The sequence below is a fragment of the Malus sylvestris genome, chromosome 7 (assembly GCF_916048215.2).
Source record: "Malus sylvestris chromosome 7, drMalSylv7.2, whole genome shotgun sequence".
Classification (NCBI taxonomy): Eukaryota; Viridiplantae; Streptophyta; class Magnoliopsida; order Rosales; family Rosaceae; genus Malus; species Malus sylvestris.
The window spans coordinates 18817358-18842073 of record NC_062266.1 but is presented as its reverse complement, the minus strand read 5'-3'; the positions used below and the strand labels follow the sequence as shown (position 1 = coordinate 18842073).

General features: G+C 38.7%; 1 long non-coding RNA gene and 1 pseudogene across 1 annotated transcript; one reads left to right on the top strand and one right to left on the bottom strand.

The window, feature by feature from the left end:
- The first annotated feature begins 640 nt into the window (after positions 1 to 640).
- LOC126627784 (uncharacterized) lies at positions 641 to 2553 on the top strand. Its single transcript, XR_007625135.1, has 5 exons — positions 641 to 722; positions 856 to 1007; positions 1110 to 1202; positions 1477 to 1543; positions 2394 to 2553. It is a non-coding gene; the product is annotated as an uncharacterized LOC126627784 (long non-coding RNA).
- Positions 2554 to 6017: 3464 nt separating this feature from the next.
- On the bottom strand, positions 6018 to 21854 carry LOC126630146 (uncharacterized; annotated as a pseudogene).
- Between the last annotated feature and the right edge of the window lie 2862 nt (positions 21855 to 24716).

The window sequence follows — 24716 nt, the reverse complement described above, 5'->3', positions numbered from 1 at the left end:
AATTATTTTTCTTATCTTGAGTAAGAAGCACATAGACTAAATTGCATAGGGTAAATAGTCCTTTTCTTTTACAAATAGGATAAAGGGGGACGAGAGATAGAACTATTTTATAATTTTTAGCATAAAACTTATTATTTATTACCTATCCTCTACTAAATTGTATATTAAATAATAACCTATATTGAAATTGAGTGGGCTATAAGCATGAGTTTACAAAAGAATAGTATTATTCACACACTCATTTTTACCTCTAACACACTCTTATTATTTTTTTGTTGTTGATTATCTTCAATTTATTCTATCTGATAGCCAAAAATTGAGAGTAGTGTGTGAGAAGTAAAAATGAGTGCATGAATAGCACTACTCTTATAGAAAACCTCCTTGGGCTACTGTCACAGCCCATCCCCGAACTTATTGTATCTCGATGAGGTGAATTGACGGAATTACCCCTGAGGGATGGATTGAATCGTTGGACTTGGGCAAAAATTTTGGATTTATTTTATTGCCCTAGTTTAATTTGGTCAAGTTTAGACCTAAATTTTTATGGTGAGTGTTGTTTGATGATGTGTTAGTGTGAGGACCACACACACATACCCAAAAGACCTATCCCTTTCTCCCGTGCCTTCCCTCTTTCTCATTTCTCTCGGATTTTTCAGAAAACCTATACAAACGTACGGACAAACTCCAAGCTTCCATTTCAAGCACGGATCGACGTCAAGAAGGTAAGATTCAAACTCCTTGCAAGTCTCTGAGTTGATTTATACCATTTTTAAACCTTAAAACCTTTAAAAATCTTGGAACTCGAACCCCAAATTTCTTGCACTGTTCATGCACTAATTGATGTGAGGTTTTTAGGAGTTTTTAAGGGCATAGGAAGCTTTAGATTGTCTTCACGAAGCTCAGAGAAGAAAAATGAAGTGATTTGGACGTCGGAAAGTTGAGATACGACGAGTTGCAGGTTTAGCCGAAATATCGAAGGATTTTCCGACAAGTTCCGTCGATGAAAGGTAATGTTTTGTTCTACTTGTCCTAAGCTTCAAATTGGTTCAAGTTTCGTGGAATTTGGTTGAGATTTGGACAGGATATGAAGGTTTCCGTGATTTTTCCAGTTTCCGGTGAACGGCGATGGCGACCGGCGAGTCTAACCGGAGAAGAAGATGGAATATTTCATCAAAGTTGACGGAATATTCTGACGCCATCAGGTAAAACTAACGGATTCTATTACTATTTAACGGAATATTCTTAACGGCAGTTAGGGTTTCCGTTAGGGTTCCCTGCGCGTGGCCGTGAGTATTGCCATGCACTTACCGGCTCGTGGGTGGTCGGAAAATTATTTTAAAAATATGGGGATGTTCGTGAGGTTGTGTAGATCACGTTGGTATATTCAAACACCCCATTTGAGCATTGTATGAGAAGTTATTAGCTAGTTTTGTCTATGTACTTTAAATAATGTTTTTATAGTTATTTTGCATATAGGGGAGGCTTATCCCGAGGACGAGTGCAGTCAAGGGCGACTCGGGGGCTACGACCTTTCGACATACCAGTGAGTGGGCTTTTGGTTTTCAGTATATATTTATGCACTTGATATTTTCCCAGAAAATGCGTTTAAATGAAAGTATGCCTTGAATGCCATGCATATGGATTTATATTTTGTATACGGATTGTTATATGATGCATAATATATGAATGTGGTGTTGTGGATGCTCAGGTAAGCCCATATGAGTTTTTGAATTGTGAATGTGATTAAAGTTGTGATTAATTGAGAAGCATAGAGCTCATAAACCTGCACCCCGGTGTTAGTGATTAGCCAGAGATATGGCACAGGCCTGTATATAATGTCACCTCTCGTACCATATGCTCATATTGGATCCAATTTAGGTGCACAGTCTTGTCGTACAGACCATCATAGGTGGTTCTGACTCGTAGGTGACTAGCGAATTATCGCCCAGTTATCATGAGAGAGTACAATTGAGCATAATTATATTACACCCAATCTTATTGTACATACCCCTTTTTAGTGGTTCCGACTTGTGTGCAGTGTAGTGCCATATAGGTCATAGTAGTGACTCTGACTAGATTGACTAATGAGCTATGAATTCAGCCGTACAGACTTATGCAGGGGTTTCGGCTAATATGTTATCTTCCATGAAATTATTCTCACCTGAATTACTTATTTTATTTGCATCTTGGCATGGCATACTTGTGATTATGATTATGTGAAGCATGATTTGAATTGAGATAATTAAATATACATTTATGCATATGTTTATATTCCATTTATAGGAAAAGTTATACATGTTTTACGAAGAGGGGTTAGAACTGTTGAGAAATGAAATGGTTTTGTAAAACATTTGTTTTTGCCCACTCACGTTTTCTGTTTTGCGTTCCTCCAGGTTTTAGGTAAACTTGTTGTTGGTGGCATTGAGGATTTCGGCAGTTTTGACAGAATAAATTAGTTGTAGGACATCTTCTGATACTGTATAACTAGTACTTGTCCTACTGGACTCCACCTAGACTTTCTATGCTCTAATTAGAAGTGTTTACACTTGTATCTCACTCTTAGCACTTCCTGTTTATTAGTGCACATTAGTAACTTTCAGATTTTATTTATTCGTATATTTCTTATCTTTATTGCTTCCGCACTGTGCACATGGTTACGTCACCTTCACATGACGGCCAGCATGCCTCGATCCCGGTCGGGGTTGAAGGAATATTTTGTGAAAACATGTTCATTTAAGCAACATCAATAAGCATGCAATTAACAATTAAAGGCGGAATCATGCTTGCATGCACTTAAAAACAAAACATTAACCATGAAATTCAAAGCCTAGTAGATTGGTGAACCAAAACTCAACTCAAAACAAAGTGAGTTGAAATTTATACCTTTGTAGATTCCTCTTTGCATAAGCAAAGGCTAATCACCCAAAGAGAGGGCCTTCATTCCTTGCATCTAAAATCTATGGATTTGGATGGATGAATAGGTTTCTCCAAGTTCCCAAAATTGAGAACCTCTAAGTCTCTTCACCAAGGAGAGATTGGAGAAGAAATGAGTGACCTTGGAGTAGTGGGATTGCAAGATGCACCCCCCAAGGTGGCCGGCCTCTTTAGAGAGAAATGGAGAGACAAGTTCTCACCAATTTTCTCCAAAACAAACCCTAATGAATTTTAGGCTATAAAGTCATATTTATACCTTTATTCATTTGAGTGGCAAACTTGTAATTAAGTCCAAGTTCACTACCCTTAGCATCATGGCCGGCCTTGGGGTATTTTTGGGTTGTTTGGGCCTTTGTGAATCATTATTCATTAAGTTGTCATACAACTTAAGTTAATGGGCTTGACGTTCGAAGCCCATTGGGCCTTAAGGTCCAAAACTATCCCGAGGTCTTTAACGAACTTATTCGTTTGATTAATTAACATATTAATTAAACCTTGCCATAAATAAATGATTAAACCATTTAATCATTCTTACTCATCTCCGTTTAATCTCCAATCTCCACCTCTTATGGTGTGCGATCCATTAGGTTCCTTTTAGCGAGGCAGTGGGCGATTAAAACCATTTTACATCTATTGTGAATTGAAACTTACTTTCAATTCTCCCTTTAGTGATTACACACGTTTAGGGCTTCCACAAAACATGAGTGACACCTAGCAGCATATCATGGTTACCCAAGCTAATCAGAAGAGGTTAGAGAACCTATTCAGTTTGGGATTACAAATGCAACACGGTCTTTCTCTAATCTAATACTCTTGACCACATTGTTTGGTTTGATAGTTTATATGTTCATGTCTACTATCCAATGTGATTCGTGTGCTTATATGATTTCCTTGAATGTGATTTAGAACGACTTTTCTAAATCTCATTCATACTCTGGCCAGAGATTCTAATCATATCATAGAGTATTCTCCCTCAAACAGTTTGAAGGTTAGAGATCCCTTGTTGCGCATTCACTTGCCTCCATGGCTAAGTGGCTTAACCCCAACGATGCCGTGGACACCCTCCTGATGGAGTGACTTTGACATAATCAAAGATCAAGGACTTAACCACAAGACAACTATGATGCCTCAGGTCAAAGGACTACTTTGCATTATCCCAACCATGAGTTCTCATGTGACATGAGTATGAGAACTCTTCGTCGATCACGTTCAGTGAACTCATTCTCTATTGAGCACCTACGTACTTGTCTTGATGTCACACACACCAATGACTCGAGACTAGTCACTCTCCCTGAGAGAAGACATAGCACGTACCGATCTTGATGGACTGTCAATGCCCAATTGGCAATCCTATGATCAGGAACATTTAGGATGTGTCTACGAAAGAATGGTCTCATGAATCTAACTTCATTAGATTACATTCTCCCAATCACATATTCCTTGGACTTTATCGTTTAAGCATATAACATTTATATGAGACGGCTCAAACAATAATCTTTGCCCTTTATATTAAACTAGATTAGTTTAACATGTGAAATGTACGTAAAGTATCATCATATGATTGGCTTTAGGGCACATTTCCAACAGGGGTGTGTCAGCTACAACCCACCTTAGCCTTGTGGGTCGCTTCACCACTGTCAAACATAGAGCTAAATTTTAAGGAGAGTTTCTCCAATGCACATCAAAGTGTAGATTTAAGTTATATATACGTACAAGAGCAATTAGATTATTTGGCCTAACGAGATCTACCGATTCTTGTTTAAGTGTAACTTAAATATGTACATTTTTTATGTGCATTGGAGAAATTTCATTGTTTGTTTCGAGTTTAAGGTCATAAATATGGGGTTTCATGTTCAAGGTCTTGAGTTGGGGTCTCAAGTCCCAAACTTTTAATCCTAGCCTATAAGGAAATATAATTTCTATTTTGTCGCATTCAATAGTTAACAAAATTGGTAACTTAGTACTGCAATTTAATAGTATTTTTTATTGATAATGAAAAATTTTAAGTTTGAATCTCGTAGATAATAAGCTTAATACTAATTTATTCCCTACATGGTGTTGTATGTGTCTAGTTCTTAATTTTGTTTTTGTTTGTTCAATTCAAAGATTAAAAAAAGATGGGCATTCAAAAGGTGAAAAATGATGTGTGGATACATTTCCAAACCATAATCCCCTTCAAAGCTGTCCACAACTAGCATGTGCAGTGAATAATCCAGAAACAGCGGGCTGTATTTTGCACAGAGCATTCGAACCGGGGGCTACCCCCTTTTTTCACAACACCCCGAAACCATTTAAATATATATTTTTTTTTTATCAAAAAATTTCAGTCATCTAATTCAAAGAAAAGAAATGTTAAAATTATTGAATTTATCCGATTTCAGTACCACTTTCCTGACAAAATTATATAATCGAAATGAAGAGACGATGCTTAGATTTGAGATAGAAACACTACATATAGCCAATGTCAAACAGTTTTCTCCGTCCATTAAATTAACTATAGTTCAAAATAAGATTTAGATGGCTGACCTATTAAACATCGCCAAGGAAACGCTTAGAACGTCTTTTGTGTCTTTGTTGTTGGCCCCATCACCAAAAGTAGCAAGATATGGGACCTCCTCTTTATCCAGATCTAAATCAGATACCCTGGATTGCAACACATGACCATGTTAGGAGCAGAAAAGGAAACATGTAACTGAGAGATTGAACAGTTTATCAAATTCGTATGAAAAATTTGCGAAACTTGATCAGCTTCTTTTTCTTGTTATAAAAATGAGCATTATTTAAAAGTATATTGAAGGAAGACAGCTAATAGTGTACCTACCTCATATTTCACTTGAGGTTGCTGTTGCAACTTGTGTACTTGCCTGCACCTTGGAATCTTGGATTGACAAAAGCTGGAACGAGACTTGCATCGTAAAAACCACGTAAACAGAAATCAAGCTGTTATAATCGAGGAGTAGTAGTGCTACATATACCATCTGTTTGTACCATCATTTGACCATCTCTCTAAAAGAAATAGGGTCCGAAAATGTATGTAGGTCCCATCTCTATTACAAAGATAGTACAAACGATGATATAAATAGATGGTAAGAATAGTATTTGTGGTTATAATCTAGCACAAAATGAATCACTGAATTATCCAAAGTTTTGACATTTCTACCACCCCTGCAACCCTTCCCTCAGCAAAGAAAGTAACTTTAACGCCGCCAACTGCTCTTTGAGGTACTCACACTCAAGTTTAAAACTTTCTTCTTATTCTAACCCTTCCGACTATGAATTACAGATTCCCTTACAAAATTACAAATCGTGGAACCAAGCAATCTAAGTTTTTAGACAAATATTGAATGAAAGCAAGCACATACACTCACCACTGTAGATTGGTTCAGTGCTCTCAGAACTTTGATTCTACCACTCTTCCATCAGCTCCTACAACAATCAAATTACCAGAACTTTGATTCAGATCCCACTTGCACCATTTACCTAAATACCTTTTCGTTCCATCAAACCCAAGCAAGTCCCCAGAAAATCAAACATCCCCTGTATTTTGAATTGGAATAACAAAAACAAAATTACATTCTCATCACATAAATCTTACGGAAAATGTACTCATTCATGATATCTTGCACAGTAACTCAAAAAATTGCTTCAATAGTGTACCTGGTCCGGGATGCGGTTGTGGGATATGAGGCTCCTTTCTAATGTTAAACATGGGTAATCTTGTTCACCATCATCAAGAATAACAACATCAGCAATGTCAGCAGCAGGAGTCCTGGCAGTATCGTTACAAGTGGGTGTTTCTTTCCTAGTATCAGAAACTGCATCTGACCTCAATCAAGTGCACTTCTAGTTAACAACATCCTCATAGATTTATTCTTTCAATTAGGGATTTGAAAGTCCACGCTTAGCTGTAGAAAGTTTTGAAGCATCCTTATCTATTAAAGAGTAGGCATCTCTTACTTTATCATGAGAAAGTTTTGAAGATCCACATGGTCAGTGAAGTTTGAGTTTTCTGTTTTCCTATAACACAGTAGATCATTTTCCAAGTTTTCAGTCCAATCCAAGTTACGGATGGAAGCATAAGGATGTTTTCTTTGAACTTCTGGTGAACTGTTGACAGACACTGAATTAGTGTTACATAATCCACCATTCTGCATAATTCCTTCACCCCGAGTTGTCTTTGAAGCTTTTAAAGCCCTCAGAACTTCATTATCTTTTACTTTGACAACTGTCTCCAGTTCTTGTTGATAACAGATGTATCTCCAGCTATCCATAGCTATGAAAAAGGATTCGAAAGAGAAAAGCTAAGAAAGAAGTGTTTGAAAAATAGAGAGAAAGCTCTGATTGTATTGAATGAATTATGCAGAGTGTTTACAATGCTTTTATATGTCAACCAACAACTTACTGACTAAGCTACCCTTCTTTATCTATTTAACAAATCTTATCCTCCAGATTCTAACTAACCACAACCAATTACACCCATTTCCAACCATATAATCTGACATGTCAACCACCATTGAGATATTGCCATGTGTCACTTATCATCTCCTCTCAATCTTGGCTGGGGATCCAAGCCTAAGATTGCAACAATGTTTAAAAAACACTGGACTATGTAATCCTTTGGTTAAAATATCAGTTGTTTGCTTCTCAGTGGGTACATATTGAACCAGTATATCCTTATTTTGAACATTTTCTCGAACAAAGTGGAAGTCAGTGTCAAGATGTTTGATTCTGGTGTGAAAGACATGATTTGAACATAGAGCAAGGGCTGACAAGTTATCACAGTGTATGAGAGGAGGTTCAGGTAAAAACTAATGCAAATCCCTCAATATATTTCGAATCCATGTAATATCAGCAGCACAATGAGCAAGAGATTTATACTCAGCTTCAGTTGAACTTCTAGAAACAGAAGCTTGCTTCTTAGACTACCATGAGATTGGATTATGTCCAAGATAAACAAAAAAACCAGTGACTGATCTCCTAGTATTGGGGTCAGTTGCCCAATCTGAATATGAGAAAGCAACAAGGGATGGATCTATTGAGGTTGAATAAGTGAGACCATATTCAAGTGTACCTTGCACATAACGTAGGATCCTTTTGACCAGATCATGTGCACCTCAGTGGGAGTATTCATATATTGACAAGCAACATTAACAGCATATGCCAAATCAGGTCGTGTGAATGTAAGATATTGCAAAGCTCCTACTACACTTCGATAAAATGTTGGATCAGGCAAAGGGATGCCCTCTGAATCAAGAAACTGAGAATGAGGTTTGCATGGTGTATTCACAGATTTACAATTATCCATTCCTGCCTTGTGAAGCAAGTCTTTGGCATATTTAGTTTGACTGAGAAAAATATCTCCATTTAATTTGTATGTAATCTGCAGCCCCAAGAAGTATGATAATTTGCCCATATCCTTGAGATCAAACACATCCCCCAATTTTGTAATAACTGGTTGAACCTTTTTTGGATTAGAACCAGTTAAAATGATATCATTAACATAGAGTAATAATGCAATAACATCCACTCCATCATATTTCACACATAGACTAGTGTCAGATTGTGACATTGTGAACCCCATTGCAGGTAGATATCCAGTAAACTTGGCATTCCATGCTCGAGGTGCTTATTTAAGGCCATAGAGAGACTTAACCAACTTGTAAACGTGATTTGGATACTGAGGATCAATAAATCCTTGTGGTTGGTGCATGTAGACATCTTCTTCTAAGTCACCATGCAAAAATGCATTTTTAATATCAAGTTGTCTCAATTCCCATTTGTGTTGTGCTGCAAGTGAAATATTGAGTCTCATAGTAGTGTGTCGAACCACAGGAATAAAAGTTTTGAAATAATTCAAACCATGTTCTTCAGAATACCCCTGAGCCACCAAACGTGCCTTATATCTTGAAATTGATCCATCTAGATTCTTCTTTAGTTTGTACACCCATTTACCTCCAATAACTACCCTGTGAGTAGGTGGAGAAATTAAATTCCAAGTACCTTCACTCCTAAGTGCATCATACTCCTCTTGCATTGCATTCTGCCAGTGTTTGTTGCAGCACTTCGAAATGATGTTGGTTCAACAATATCATTAATGTGAGCCATAAAAGAAAAACCATTTTGACATGTATCTATATCATCTAGTCTCAAAGTAGACAATTCAGGCCAAGATGCAATATAACTAGAGTAATCTTTTCGAGAAATAGCACCAGTTTGCAACTTGGTTTGCATCTTGTGAGTGTGAGTATCACAATGTGAGGCATTACCAATATTAGATGTTTCAAAGGGAAGAATTACCTCCAATTGTGCAGGATGAAGGACATGTAACACTGAGGCTGTTTGTGGAGCTAGGAGAGTTGTTTCAGATTGTGGAGATGATGTAGAACTGTCAAATGTAGTGCTTAAACCTTGAAAGTGTGACTGTACCACTGGAATAGTAGACTCAGAACCAGAAAGCTGCACTTCATTACTAGGAGATATATTCACAATGTTTGATATTATGTTAGCATTTGGAGAATGTACTGGAAGAACAAATATTGCAGATGATCTGTGATTTGTAGCTTCCTGAGTATAAGACATATCCTGAGATTGATCTTTGCATATTGCAGAACTGATCTTACAAGGAAACACATCCTCATTGTGAATAACATGCCTAGAAATAATAAATTTTCTAGTTTGTGGATGATAGCACATAACACCTTTGTATCCATGTGCATAGCCAAGAAAAACATATAACACTACTCTTGGTTGTAACTTGTTTTCATTGTATGGTTTAATATATGGATAGAATGCACTACCAAACACTTTCAACTCTTGCAGCCTAGGAACATCACCAAATAGCATTTGATATGGAGAATTCAAACTTAAAGTCTTACATGGCATCCTCTTGATCAAAATACAGAATGAGCACATGCATGACACCACAACTCTTGAGACAAACCAGCAACAGTCATGAGTGTTATAACTGTTTCCACAATATGCCTATGTTTCCTCTCAGCAACTCCATTTTGCTAAGGGGTATATGGACACAAAACTTTATGAATTATACCCTTTTGTGCTAGAAAATTCTGAAATCGTTTACTCATGTACTCTCTACCTCTATCAGTTTGAATGCACTTAATACCAACATTAAACTGAGTTGATACTAAACTATAAAACTTGAGAAAGATATCAAGGACTTCTGATTTATTAATCAATGGGAATATCTAAACATATCTAGAGAATTCATCTACAAAGTTGACATAATATTTGAAACCTTCAATGGATTTAGTAGGTGAAGGACCCTAAAGGTCAGAATGAATCTTTTGAAAAGGAAATACACATTTGTCTTTCTTATCTACAAAAGGTAATCAAGTCATCTTTCCTGAAATAGAAAATGAACACATATGTTGTGTATCATCTGCACAACTATCTATCTAAGATTGCTTCAACATTGTAGACAAAACTTCATTGCTCGGATGTCCACACCTTTGATGCCAAATCACATGCTTTAGTTTCTGACCAAGTAATCCAGTTAGCTTATTTTGATACTTTACTGCAGCATTAGTAATCAACTTGGTAGGAATCTTAAACAACTCTCCATCATTGCTCCTTCCTTGGTATAGCACAGCCTTGGTTACCTTGTCCTGCACAAAGAAATCATTCTCATCACATATGAACCAACATAAATTATCTTTACAAAGTTGTTTAATAGATAACAGATTTACCGCAATAATAGGCACATGTAACATATTTCTCAAAATTAAAGAATGAGGTAATGTGTGCAATTTTGCAGATCCAATGTGATGAATGGGCAAACTTTGTCCATTGCCAATTGTAATTTTATCAGTACCCTTGTATGCATTGACTTGCTGAAGAGCATTCACATCTGCAATCATGTGATGTGAAGCACATGTGTCTACAATCCAAGAGTCACTTGGCAAGTAAGTTAGCTGAACTTGTGCTTGCATTGCAGTGAAGGGAAAATAATGAGATTTATGTGGGATTTCTAGTGACTAGCATGCATATACAATTCAAAATTTATATACATAAGCAACGGAAGCATGTTATCACATAATATCAAAGCTATAGTCATGCAAATCCCCTTCAAGAAGCATAGGTCCATATTTGATGCATCTAAGAAATTATTGAAGAACAAAGTGAAGGTATAGTTTTATACCTCTTGATCTAGACTTGAGACCAAGGATGGACCACCTCCAAGTTCTTTGCTCTTGGAACTCCTTGAGCCTAGCCTCCCTCCTTGCCTCCTCCACTTTGCTAGAATGAGTGCTCCTTGGTTCTCCTTTAGTCTCCAAAGTAGAAGACCTCTAAAGATCCACACCCACTAGTATAGTGAGATGGATGGAGGAATGACCAAAAGGAGAAAAGATGATTAGCTAGAACTCCTCTTGGTGGCCGGCCTTGTGAGTGGAGAGAGAGATTGTGTTTTCTCAGTTTTTTGGTGAAAGTTAACTCACAAAACCCTAATGAAACTTTTCACTATAAAGTTCCTTTTATAACACAAAGAAACAAGTCAACAACTTGACTTCCTCTCTCTCTCACTTTCCCTTTATTTGGCCGGCCCCTTTAGTGTTGTTTGGGCTTTGGGCTTTTATTATTTCAAGTCATCCTATGCTTAAATAAAAGCCTAATGGGTTTGGGCTTAATGGCCCAAATGAACCCGAACTTTTCTTTAAGCCCAAAACGATCTTTTATCGCTTTTATGATTTCTTTAGACTTTCTAATTAATCACAACACTTAATTAATCCAATTAATTATTTCCATCATCCATTAGTTGTCTCACTACAAGAGTGTATCGGTGTACAATCATTTTAGGTTCTAATTAGCAAGGCAGTGAGGTGATTGGCACCAATCCAATTGATTATATTTAATCCAATCACTTAGTGAATTAAAACTTACTTTTAATTCTCCTTCTTCTTTGACGACTACTTATTTAGTCATCTAGAAGAACTCACAAGCCATGAGTGACATCTAACCATATATCATGGCTACCCAAGCTAATGTAGAATTTGTTCGGAGAACCTATTCAGTTGGAATTACAATGTAATTCGATCTTTCTCTAAAACAATACTCTCAATCACACTATTAGGGTATGGATATATTATGTCAAACCCCTAATGTGATTATTCCATGTTATATGATTCAATTGAGTCGTATAGGAACGCTTTCCTTTATTACGCTCGATACTTCGGCCGAAGATTCCCGAATCATATCTTAGAGTATTCATCCTTTCATAACAAGGATTAGAGATCCCTTGTTGTGCATTTACTTGCCTCCATGGCTAAGTGGCTTAACCCCAACTATGCCGTGGACACCCGCGAATGGAGTGACTTTGACATAATCAAAGATCAAGGACCTAACCACAAGACAACTATGATGCCTCAGGTCAAAGGACTACTTACATTATTCCAACCATTAGAGTTACTTGCTTGACATGTGAGTAGACCTCCATGCAAGTACTCTCGTTCGATTGTGTTCAGTGAACTCATTCCCTTAATGAGCACCTACATACCTGTCTTAGTGTCACTACACGAATGGGATGAGACTTTCCATCCTTCCAATTGAAGGGGACATAGTATGTACTGGTCTTTGCATTGTCAGTATCCCTCTGACAATCATATGACTAGGAACCTTTTTGGACATGATGGTTATGTGAAGAAGGTCTCTGTAGTCTAACATCATTAGATTACTTCTTACATCGATCCATTGTCCATGGATTCACTATTTAGGACATATATCGTTTATTGAGATAGTCCTAATTAGTATCTTTGCCTTTTGATGTATAAGAGTCATCTATACACACATTCATTGTCCTGAAAGGTTTCTTCCAAAGATTGACTTTCAGGGCATATTTCCAACATGCAGTTATAGATTCTGATGGTACACTGCCTTGATAAGCAAAATTGTTCCTATGATAGCAGTCCAATGCACCGTGACCCTTCTTCCCACATATCTGACATTCAACTACTGTACCATTCGAGCTTGGATTTGTAGACCTTTTCCAGCAATTTGGAGCAGTATGCCCTCTTTTGAAACAAATCTGACACTCTGGGACAATATGTGACCTTGTTTCAGTGTTACCAGACCAAGAGTTCTAGTTGTCATTATTCTGCCTGGTACCAGAAGATTGCCCTCTGCCATGACTTGTATTATTCCCACCTTGTGAGGATCGAAAACTCTCATTCCCATTTCCATTATTATTAGGCCTGAAAGACCTTGGACTGCCATTGGTATTAGAAAACTGCCTTGGCGCAGCAACATTTCCCATAAAACCATATGCATTTGGAAACTCAGAGTATCCCAGGAAACAAGTTGATGATGAAAAAAACTGATTTCCAAGAACTTGAGGATACATCAGTGGCATAGTAGAAGAAACTGGTATTGAAATAAGTGGAAATGGCAAGGAACCACTATCTGAAACAGTGCCTTGTGAGAAACCAGAAACTTGCATTCCAAATGATGAAGACCCATTTGGCATCTGAGTTAAAACACCACCAGTTGTACATGGAACCCCTCCAGAATTACTAGTAGATCCCTGAGATGAACCTTGTGATGATCCTTGTATATATAATCCTATGAAATTATGAGACAGAGTATTCAAAAGAGATTCAACTTCTCTTTCAGCATATAACAATTGCTCACGAAATTCTCTCAATGTGATAGAAGTATCCCAAGTAAGAATCAATGTCCTAATGGTAGAATATTCTCGAGGTAACCCAGATAAAGCAGCCAAGACAAAGTCCTTACTCGAAACAATTTCTCCAGCATTAAGTAATTGTTCTTTAATAGCCCTGAGTTTTGACAAGAATTGATCTGTTAAATCTCCTCCTTTCTGCAAAGTTTGAAATTCAGTCTTTAGAGTATTAACTCTAGCCTTGGATACTGATGCATACCTATCTTGTAAGCTAGACCAAGCATCATGTGCAGTTCTGCATCCAATAATATGCTTAATTGCTTCATCAGACAAGGTAGCAAGAAGTAAACTTAACAAAGCCATATCAACAGATTCCCACTCCAAGAAAGCTTCTGTGACTGTTGTAGTAACCCCATTTTCTGTATGAACAACATATTTTGAAGGACACACAACAGATCCATCAAAGTGATCAAACAACTTATACCTTTTCAAGACTGATTTGAATTGAAAAGCCCATTTAGAAAAATTGCGATCATTCAGTTTAATTGTCAACATCCCCAAAACTCCCTCAATTTTCACACCAAGAATAGTCATGTTTCACGAATCAAAGTATTGTACAGAGATAACAACAATTAACACCTAAGAATTGCAGAACACCAGAGAATAGCTTCGTGCCCAAAAACAACAGAAATGGCTTCGTGCCTAAAAAATTTAGCTAGAAAATGGCTTCGTGCCTCAACAATTCAGCAAGAAAATGGCTTCGTGCCCTAAAACTTCAACAAGATGAAAAAATGGCTTCGTGCCCTAAAACTTGAACAGGAAAATCACCAAATGAAACATATTACCTGAGATCGACATGTACTCAGATCCACAGCTATAAAATCTTTAGCACCCCAAAAAACCCAGAATTGTCGAGCCCAAGAACATTTGTTGACCCACAACAAATCGATGGCTCTTGATACCATGATAACAGATGTATCTCCAGCTATCCATATGTAACATCTCACATCGCCCAGGGGAGTGATCCTTAAATGTATATTCCTATCCCTACCTAGCACGAGGCCTTTTGGGAGCTCACTGGCTTCGGGTTCCGTAGGAACTCCGAAGTTAAGCGAGAAGGAGGCTAGAGCACTCTCAGGATGGGTGACCCACTGGGAAGTTGCTCGTGAGTTCCCAAAAACAAAACCGTGAGGGCATGGTTGAGGCCCAAAGCGGATAATATCATGCTACGGTGGTGGAGCGAGCCCGGGATGTGGTGGACCTCGGGTTGGGATGTGACACCATAGCTATGAAAAAGGATTCGAAAGAGAAAAGCTAAGAAATAAGTGTTTGAGAAATAGAGAGAAAGCTCTGATTGTATTGAATGAATTATGCAGAGTGTTTACAATGCTTTTATATGTCAACCAACAACTTACTGACTAAGCTGCCTTTCTTTATCTATTTAACAAATCTTATCCTCCAGATTCTAACTAACCACAACCAATTACACCCATTTCCAACAATATAATCTGACATGTCAACCACCATTGAGATACTGCCATGTGTCAACTTATCATTGGTACCCTTGTCTGATAATAGCCAAAAAAACATTCACTAAATTAGGTTTCACTCATCAATTGAGATTCAATTAAGATCATTCCATCACAAACTTACCTTCAGTTTTTTAATCTTTTAGCCTCCTGCTCCAGTTTTTTGCTCTCACGAGCTTCTCGTGCAAGACGATTGTATTTGTTTATTAAGTCTTTGTAATTCCTATTAGAAGCATGCACATCAAAGAATGCAAATTAAAATATGAGAAAGAAAAAAGCATACAAGGATGAAATGAAAGGTGACTGGTATTTAATTTTACTTCAGATGGAAACACTCAAGGAAATCTTAAACCCATCCATAAGAATTAAGTAAATTACAGCATAATATTTATATGGCTAACCTCTTACTCATCTCTGAGGACTTTCTTATAATATCTATCGTGTCTTTGGTGTTGGCTCCATTACCAAGAGTTGAAAGCTTTGAAACCTCATCTTCATCCAGATCTGGATCCGATACCCTATTGCAACCCATGTAACCATTTTAGGAACAAAAAAGAGAACAAGTACTTGAGAGACTAGATTGCTTAATCTAGCCTTAGGCGTTGGCTCAAGTGGCGAAGCATGTGTAGGGTTGAGTAAGTCTTATGTACATACATTCTGATAACAAAATTACAATGAGCACTTGGAAACTACAACACATAGAAAAATCCACTCATAATTTGAATGCTGCAACCTCTTTGGCCGATGCCATGTTTCTTTCCTACAACCTCGAACGCTCCAACCTCAAATGCTGCAAGCATAGAAAAAAATTGACCAAAACTTAGTCAGGCTTATTTTCTTTTATAAATCATGAAAAAATAGTTTTAGTGAGAAGTACAGTTAAAAGTTTACCTGTACTAATGGCAAATTTTTAATGAATACTCACTGGGAAGCTGGCGGGTCGAGTTTATCACACATTTGACACACATTTGACAGCTTGAGGGTCGAGTTTATCACGATGAAGAGCTTGAAGGTGCACATAACAAGTACAACCAAAAGTCTTGAGGTGAGACAAGTCTATAGGCTTGCCCTGGGAAATTTATTATTCAACACCTAAATTGGCAGTCTGTTAATGATGTAAGTGGCAGTGAGTAGGGCTAGAGACCAAAATTTCTTAGCAACATTCATTTGGATCATAAGTGATCAAGTATTCTCCAATAAGTCTCGATTCTTTCTCTCTACCACACCATTTTGTTGTGGAGTACCAACACAACTAGTTTGATGCAAAATGCCATGATTGCTCAAGTAAGTACTCATGTTATTGGAAGTGTACTCGGTGCCATTATCTAATCTAAACATATATAACTTAGACGAAAATTGATTGGTGATTAGATTGTGAAAGTCCTTAAAAGCATTAACCATATCACTTTTGAGTTTTAAAAGGTACAACCAGGTCACTCTAGAATAGTCATCAACAAATGTAACATAATATCTATACCCATCAAAGGATTCTACACGAGAAGGACCCCAGATATCTGAGTGAACAAGCTCAAAAAGTCTACTGGTTCTAGAATTAGAGGAAACAAAAAGGGAGTCTAGTGGCTTTTGACATTTGACAAGTTTCACACTCAAGTGTATTTTTACAAAAAAAAAAGGGAACAACTTGGTCATCACAGGTTCTGAGGGATGGGCAAGGCGTTGGTGCCAAAGTTGGTGTTCTTGAACTTGACTTAAGTTGACACTGAGCTTTTTGACAAAATTGGACTCCTTTGAGAGATAGTAAAGTCCATTTAAGAAGAACTCTTCACCAATCTTCTTCTGAGTAACTCGATCCTAAAACACAACATTGTGAGGGGAAAATATGTCAAGACAGTCTAAAGTTTTTGTGATTTTTCCTACTGACAAGAGGTGAAAAGGAAAAGAAGGAACATAGAGAGCAGTGGAATCAGTATGCTCACTCAACAATCTTGAAGGATTTACGAATGGTGTTCGACAAACTACAACACTGCAACCTTAAGATGAACCTGTTATAATGTGCGTTTGGCATCACCTCTAGGAAATTCCTCGGCTTTATTGTCAAGCACTATGGCATTGAAGTGGACCAGTTAAAGATTAAGGCCATTTGTATGGGATGACGCTTACCGCACTGCCTTCGAAAGCATAAAAAGGTACCTAGCAAGCCCACCTGTGTTAAGAGCTCCCATGCCTGGAAAGCCACTCATCTTGTACATTGCTGCACAAGAAGGTTCCATTAGAGCATTCTTAACACATGAAAATGAAGACCAAAAGAAAAGAGCACTCTACGCAGAACCTTCATTGGGGCCGAGTTGAACTACACCCTAATTGAGAAGATATGCTTTGCCTTAGTCTTTGATGTCCAAAAGCTTAGACACTACATGCATGCTTACACTAACCACTGGGTTGCCAAAGCTGACCCAGTCAAATACGTCATGTCCAAGACAGTTTTGACAAGGCAACTAGCAAAATGGGCATTTCTTCTCAATCAATACAAGATCATCTACGTTCTAGCTAAAGCCATCAAAGGACAAGCGCTAGCAGACTTTCTTGTCGATCATCCAATCTCAGCCAATTGGAAAATCTTAGATGACTTGCCTGACAAAGAGGTGTTCTACGTCGACATCTTCCCGACATGGACAATGTTCTTCGAGCAGGGGCATGAATAGTATTCATGTCACCATAAAGACAAATACTACCCTATTCCTTCTGGCTAAGCAAGCTATGCTCCAACAACATCGCTAAATACCAAGCGCTAATTATCGGACTCCAAACTGCGGTCGACATAGAAATCACAACGCTATGAGTGTATGATGACTCTAAGCTCATAATCAATCAACTCTTGACTAAACATGAAGTGAGGAAAGATGATCTCGTCTCATACTTTCGGCTAGCAACTCAACTGCTCTGAAAGTTCAAAGCCGTGATGCTAGAACATGTGCCAAGAAAAGAAAATCAAATGGCAGACGTTTTCGCTAACTTAGGCTTAAGTATTGCGCTAGGAGAAGACGAAGTTGCAGACGTGCCAATTTGCCAAAGATGGGTAATCCCACTGGTCACTAAAATGCTACTAGATGATACAAACGTCATCTCAGTACTTCCAGTCGACACTGAAGAGTGGAGACACTCGCTGATCAACTACTTGGAGCATGGAAAACTTTCGAACAATCCTAGACACCGCTTTGAAATACGTCGACGAGCACTTCACTTCCTCTACTACAAAGGAACACTCTACTGACGCTCTTTTGAAGGATTACTTCTAAGATGTTTAGGTGAGGAAGAAGTTAATCAAGCCATGGAAGAAGCACACTTAGGCGTATACGGAGCGCATCAATCTGGACCAAAGCTGCACTTTCGGCTCAAAAGGATGGGCTACTATTGGCCAAGCATGGTGAAGGATTGCCTGGAATATGACAAAGGTGCCAAGCCTGCCAATTCCATGCCAACTTCATACATCAAGCACCTAAGCCATTATACCCTACAATTGCTTCATGGTCATTTGATGCATAGGGATTGGATGTTGTAGGACCAATCACACTAAAGTCATCTGCTGGAGAAGCCTACATCCTAGCTACAGCAGACTACTTCTCCAAGTGGGCTGAAGTCGTACCCCTAAGGGAAGTCAAGAAGGAAAATGTTGTCCATTTCATCAAAGAGCATATCATCTATTGATATGGTGTGCCTCGCTACATCATCATCGATAATGGAAAACAGTTTTCCAATCGACTTATGGACGAGCTTTATAAGAAATACAAGTTCAAGCAGCACAAGTCTTCCATGTATCATGTTCCGACTAACGGTCTTGCAGAAGCATTCAACAAAATGATGTGCAACCTCCTAAAGAAAGTGATCAGCCGAACAAAAAGAGACTGGCATGAAAGAATAAGCGAAACACTTTGGGCATATAGGACAACACATAGGACTGCTACCCAAGCTACGCCTTATTCTCTTGTATATGGCGTGGAAGATGTTCTGCCACTCAATAGTCAAATCCCCTCACTACGGATGGCCATATAAGAAGGCATGATTGAAAAGAAGAAGGCTTGACTAAAGAGGAAAATGCAACGCTGCGACTTTAAAAGTTGAAAGCACTCGACAAAAGGAGGCTCGAAGCTCAACAACACCTGGAATGCTACCAAGCATGACTATCCAAGGCATTCAACAAAAAGGTCTGCCCAAGGTTTTTCTAACCTAGAGATCTTGTCTTGGAATTACGAAGACCCATCATCACAACTCACAAAACAAAAAACAAGTACACATCAAAGTAGGATGGATCTTATGTAATACAAGAGGTCTACACCAACGGTGCCTACTTAATCATGGCGGAAGATGGCTTGAAGATCGACCCCATTAACGATAGATTCTCGAAGCACTATTATCCCTAAGGCAAACACTCAATGCTCCTTGCCTGCATGAGCTTAAACTACACACAGCATAACGCTTCTTGTTCACACGAGCATAAAAGGCGACACCCAACGCTCCTAGCCCGCAAGAGCATAAACTGTGTGCAGCAAAACAAAAAAAAAAGAAAAGAAAAAAACACACCATTATGATCACCATTAAAATCGCCAACATCCATCACTCATTTGAACTATGTCATGACTTAATCCCTCCTCAACCAAGGGTACGTAGGCAACTAGAAACTTCAAAACTTTAAGTACAGTCACATCACCAATAAAACACAAACACTTTGAAGAATAAAGAGCAAATTCAAATATGAATACTTTATTTCTTTAAGGGAAAAAATTTGGCTACAAAGCCTTATTACAAAAAATGAGCAAAGGCAAATAAGGCTTCAAGCAAAAAAATGGAAGACGCTACTTGAAAGCTATGTCCCTAAAACTACGGCGACGATCTTCAAGTAAGCCTTCCAAAGTCCTCAAAGTCTCTACGTTAGTAGGAGACCAAGGTGGGCACTTCCATAGCCGCACCCTTCTTTTGCTCTAGGCGTAAAATCTCTTCTTGTTGTTGGGAAAATGTAGCTTCCTGCTCCGAGAGAACACCTTGAAGTTATGATGCTTCGGTTTCCAACTGTTCTCGCTCATGCCCCAATGCTTCTAGCCGTTCCTGGACAGAAGCCAAATAAGTCCTTATGACTTGATAACCTTCTAAAGCAGCTTTCTTAGAAGACCGAACTTGGGCAATTAATAAGTCTATTGCCGCAAGTTGTTGAGCTTTAATCTCTAGACTTAATTTCTTCAAGGAAATAACGTGCAAAGAAGAATACTCAGTTGAGGTAGCCATAAGTTCGGCAAGCTTGGCTCTCAAAGAGATCTCAGAGCTAGTCGACAAAGGTGTTAGAATCATGACGGGCTCTTGCACACCTCCACCTACACAAGGCACTTGTCGAATTTGGAATGAGCTCTGCACCAGGCAGATCTCTAATATCCTCGACCATAAGAAGATCGCCTCCAAATAACATCTCCATATAGGAATGAACACCCATGTTCGCTGAGTCACATTGAGAATGCTCAAACACCTTATTCTTCTTGTGATGGAAATTTACGTCGCTATCATCCAAAGCATCTTCTCACGGTCGCTTGTTCAAGACCTGTTGATGTTGCCACAGACCAAGCTTATCTTTATGCCAATTAACTTTGTCGCCCTCCTCTTCAGAAGCATCCGGATGTTGAGAAGATGAGCATAGATGTTAACGTGCTAAAGTCACAGGTTCATCCTATAAAAGCGTTGCACTCGTACAATCAAAAGGTGCCAGCTGCACATGAATCGTAGAATAGCTCTTTCTTGGCGTATCATTGTGTGAATAAGAAGAATTGATACCATTTTCCGTCCCTAAGTCACCACGGTACACCTTTAACCACCAACCTACGTAGGCACGGGTCACTGGATTGCTCTTAAACTCGTTTTTGGCTAGTAAAGTATTATAAGCATTTGTGCATACATGGGTACAATACTCCCAATGCATATACACGACTTGCAAAGATTCTGGCTATGCATTTCCTTTTAGCTTGCCTGGCACATGTATTTCCCTTCAGCTTGGCTTGCAAAGATTCAGGCTGTGTATTTCCCGTTAAAGGTTGTATGGCTGAATGATGCATCGGTCTCCTTGTTACGAAGAAACATACCCATAGCGAAGACTTGTAAGATAAGACAAGTCGGAGGAACGAAGGTGCGAGTCATCTTTAAGACCTCGCCGCGGCAAGCCAACTCTTGTTAGGTGGTCCATCCTCAAGCCATTACAACTTCGAAATAGCACTTGCGCCTACGAATCATCAAGACTCTTCGCGGTAAGCACGCCAGAATACCTCGTCTTCAAAGGCCTTGGCTTGATTGGAGTTGGTGAAGAAAGCCTTAGCTTGTCTAAAATTGATGAAGAAAAATGAGTGCTAAAGTACTCACCCAACCAACCATACACATAGTGGTAGGGAAGTACCGCACCATGATCTTTGGTGCTCGCTGAGTTTGAATCAATGCCCAAGCCGTTGTAAATATTGGCTAAGACTGGAAATAGCAAGACTAAGGGATTCACCTACAACCATCTTGCTAGTAGCTTGGAAAACTTCGAGATGGATAAGGTTGATGTCGTCTTTGGGGGAAACAAACTTACAAAGCTAACAAGCTAAGAGAACGGCTAGGTAAGATTGTTCCAAGTGCCCTGGCGCTATGCCATGATCCTCAAATGTTTTCAACTCAACAGGAATACGATGCCCAGCTGGACTAATAACACTTGACGAATCCGAGTCTCCCTTCAATCTGGTTGTCTTGTTACGGCCACTTTTCTTCGAATGCCTCTTGTACTTCATGGCATCCCAGTACCAAAATCGGATCCATGAAGAAATCTTTACGGTTGACTTACCCTAAGCCTCCTGGGAAAACTTGTGATACGCCCAAAATACATAGCGGTAACTCGCAGGCAATTTTTAGTTGTTGCGATGAGAAAACTCCTCCACGTTAGGAACAACCTCGTCATAAAATTTCCCCTGGATCGGCAAGCCTCCTATCTTGTGGAGGTCCCAAAGTGAAATCGACATATCCCCTTGAGCTATGTGAAGAGTGTTGATTGCTGAACACCAGTGCTTGAAGAATGCACGAATGATAGAAGGAGGATGATCGTAGCTAAACAAAGATGTGTACACAGCATGATAAAGGACCACGTTGGTAAGCACATCTTTGGATCGGCTCAAGAAATCTTCAAGCCACTCCCAGTAAAACTCAACATAGGCAGCTTCCCCAGTAGTCAACAAGGCACTACTCAAAGTCACAGCTCCACTGCGGATATGATCACCAAGAAGCTCAAACAAAGTCGGTGAATTATCACGAACATGATGTGAAGGGTTCAAAACTAGAACCTTCAATGTACATGCCTTGAGAAAACAAAGTCAGTGAATCATCACCTCCCAAGACTCTTCAGAAGACCATGACTTGATGTGCATTGAGTTGTCTTTTACAGGAAGAATAAGTGCCTTAGTCTAGTCAACGAAGCACAAAGCTTCAACATCATTCCCGATCTTGCGAATCACCTTCCTTTGCAATAATGGTGATGGTATTGTTCTTGAAACACTTGAAAAATACCATAGCTGCAACAAAACAAACAAGGCAACATAATGGCACGACAAGAAAAGAAAAGAAGAGAAAATTTTTTTTTTTTTTTTTTGCTTTGCCAAAACAAAAGATATGCAAGACTAACCTCGTGAGCATCAAAAGATGATGTTGATGAAGCTGCAGCTATGAAAGAAATCAGCCACAAAGCTTGATCGAGCACAACAAAATGAGCAGCTCCAAGCAACGGCAAGGGGCAGGCCAACGTCACACCGAGGAAAGTTGTGACCAAAAAGCACTACATAGCGTAAAAACACTGTAGTCTTTTGCAAAACCCCACACGGTAAAAGTGACACACTACAACAAGCTCCAAGCAGCAACTGCAGGGCATGCCAGTGGCAGCAGCAGCAAGAGGCACGACTACGTCACCATCGAGGAAAGTTATGACTAAAAGGCACTACACAACGTAAAAAAGCTGCAGTGTTTTGCACTACCCCACACGGTAAAAATGACGCTCGGCAACAAGCTCCAAGCAACAACAACAGGCACGGCAAGCATAGCAGCAAAGAAAACGCACGACTCCAAGTAGCTACAAAGTGCACGACAAGATGAGTTGTGTTGTCAAAAAAATATACACCCAATTGTCCTATATATATGGGTCAATTGCTTCCTAATGTTGGCTTTCCCGAATTTTCCTAGTTATGTGCGATATATGCTTGAAAAGATAAGGGATAAAGCTACATTTCTCATATTTGTTTTAGAATTTTCCAAGAAAGAAATCGACCTCCAATTGGGCGTGCAAGTCAGAGGGCATGTTTCCTAAAACAAAAAAAAAGGAAAGTAAAAAAACCTCCTTGCCATGGGAAAATCAAAACAAGGAAGGAAAACTCCTTCCTTGCCGTGGAATCAAAAGAAGAAAGGAAAAAAAAATCCCTCCTTCATGCCATGGGAAATCAAAACAAGAAACAAAATTTTTTTCCCCTTTGCCGTGGGAAGGAAAAAAAAGGGAAAGTGAAAAATGCACATCCTACTCACCCAGGGATAAGCATTACATATTTCCAAAACCTTGAAGGAAATCACAAAAGCTTTCCAACATTTTGAAGTCACATTCATTACCAAAATTGAAGAGGATTCCTATCGAAGGAAGAAAAACATTTTTTTTTCCTACAACCACAAGGAAAAATTCAAAATGCGCCAAATGTATTTTGTCAAAGATTATGGGAAATCAAATACGCACAATAACCTATTTCCAAAACCTTGAAGGAAATCACAAAAGCGTTCCAACATTTTGAAGGAAATCACAAAAGCTTTCCAACATTTTGAAGGAAGTCACCTTCGTTACCAAAATTGAAGAGGATTCCTATCGAAGTAAGAAAAACATATTTTTTTCCCTACAACCACAAGAAAAAATTCAAAATGTGCCAAATGTATTTTGTCAAAGATTATGGGAAATCAAATATGCACAATAATTATGTGCCGATTTATCCATTTTCAAAATTTCTTTCAAGATCAAGCCTCCACGGCCCTTGAATAAACAAATTTCATTTCTTTCATGATCAAGCCTCTACATCCCTTGAAGAAAAGTTTCAATTCATTCAAGACCAAGCCTCTACGGCCCTTGAAGAAATGTTTCGTTCAAGAAATACGCCTCAACGACCCTTGACAAAATTCATCACCTCTATTCAAGACCAAGCCTCAACGGCCCTTGAAGAAATGTTTCGTTCAAGATCAAGCCTCTACGGCCCTTGAAGGAGCAAGCTAATTCAAGATCAAGTCTCTACAACCCTTGAGTTAGAATATTCACATGGCAAGACTTCAAAACACGTTTCTTACATGTGATAAGCACATGCTTACAATGCGCCTTGAAGTGGGGGCATTTGTATACATGTAAATTTCGTTGTATACAAATGATGCATTGCAAAGCTCAACGTGGCATATGACTCATCATAAATGGACAAGTCATCAATGACATGTGGCACAAGTCAAGCAAAGGAAGTATAAAACTTCCCCAAAGTTTGGCAATAAGGGAGAATTCCCTTTAAATTCGGCTAGGGAATCCAAATTGATCCTTAAACTAGAAAGAAAGCTAAAGTATCTTCATAAAACAAGTAAGAATTGAAGATTGC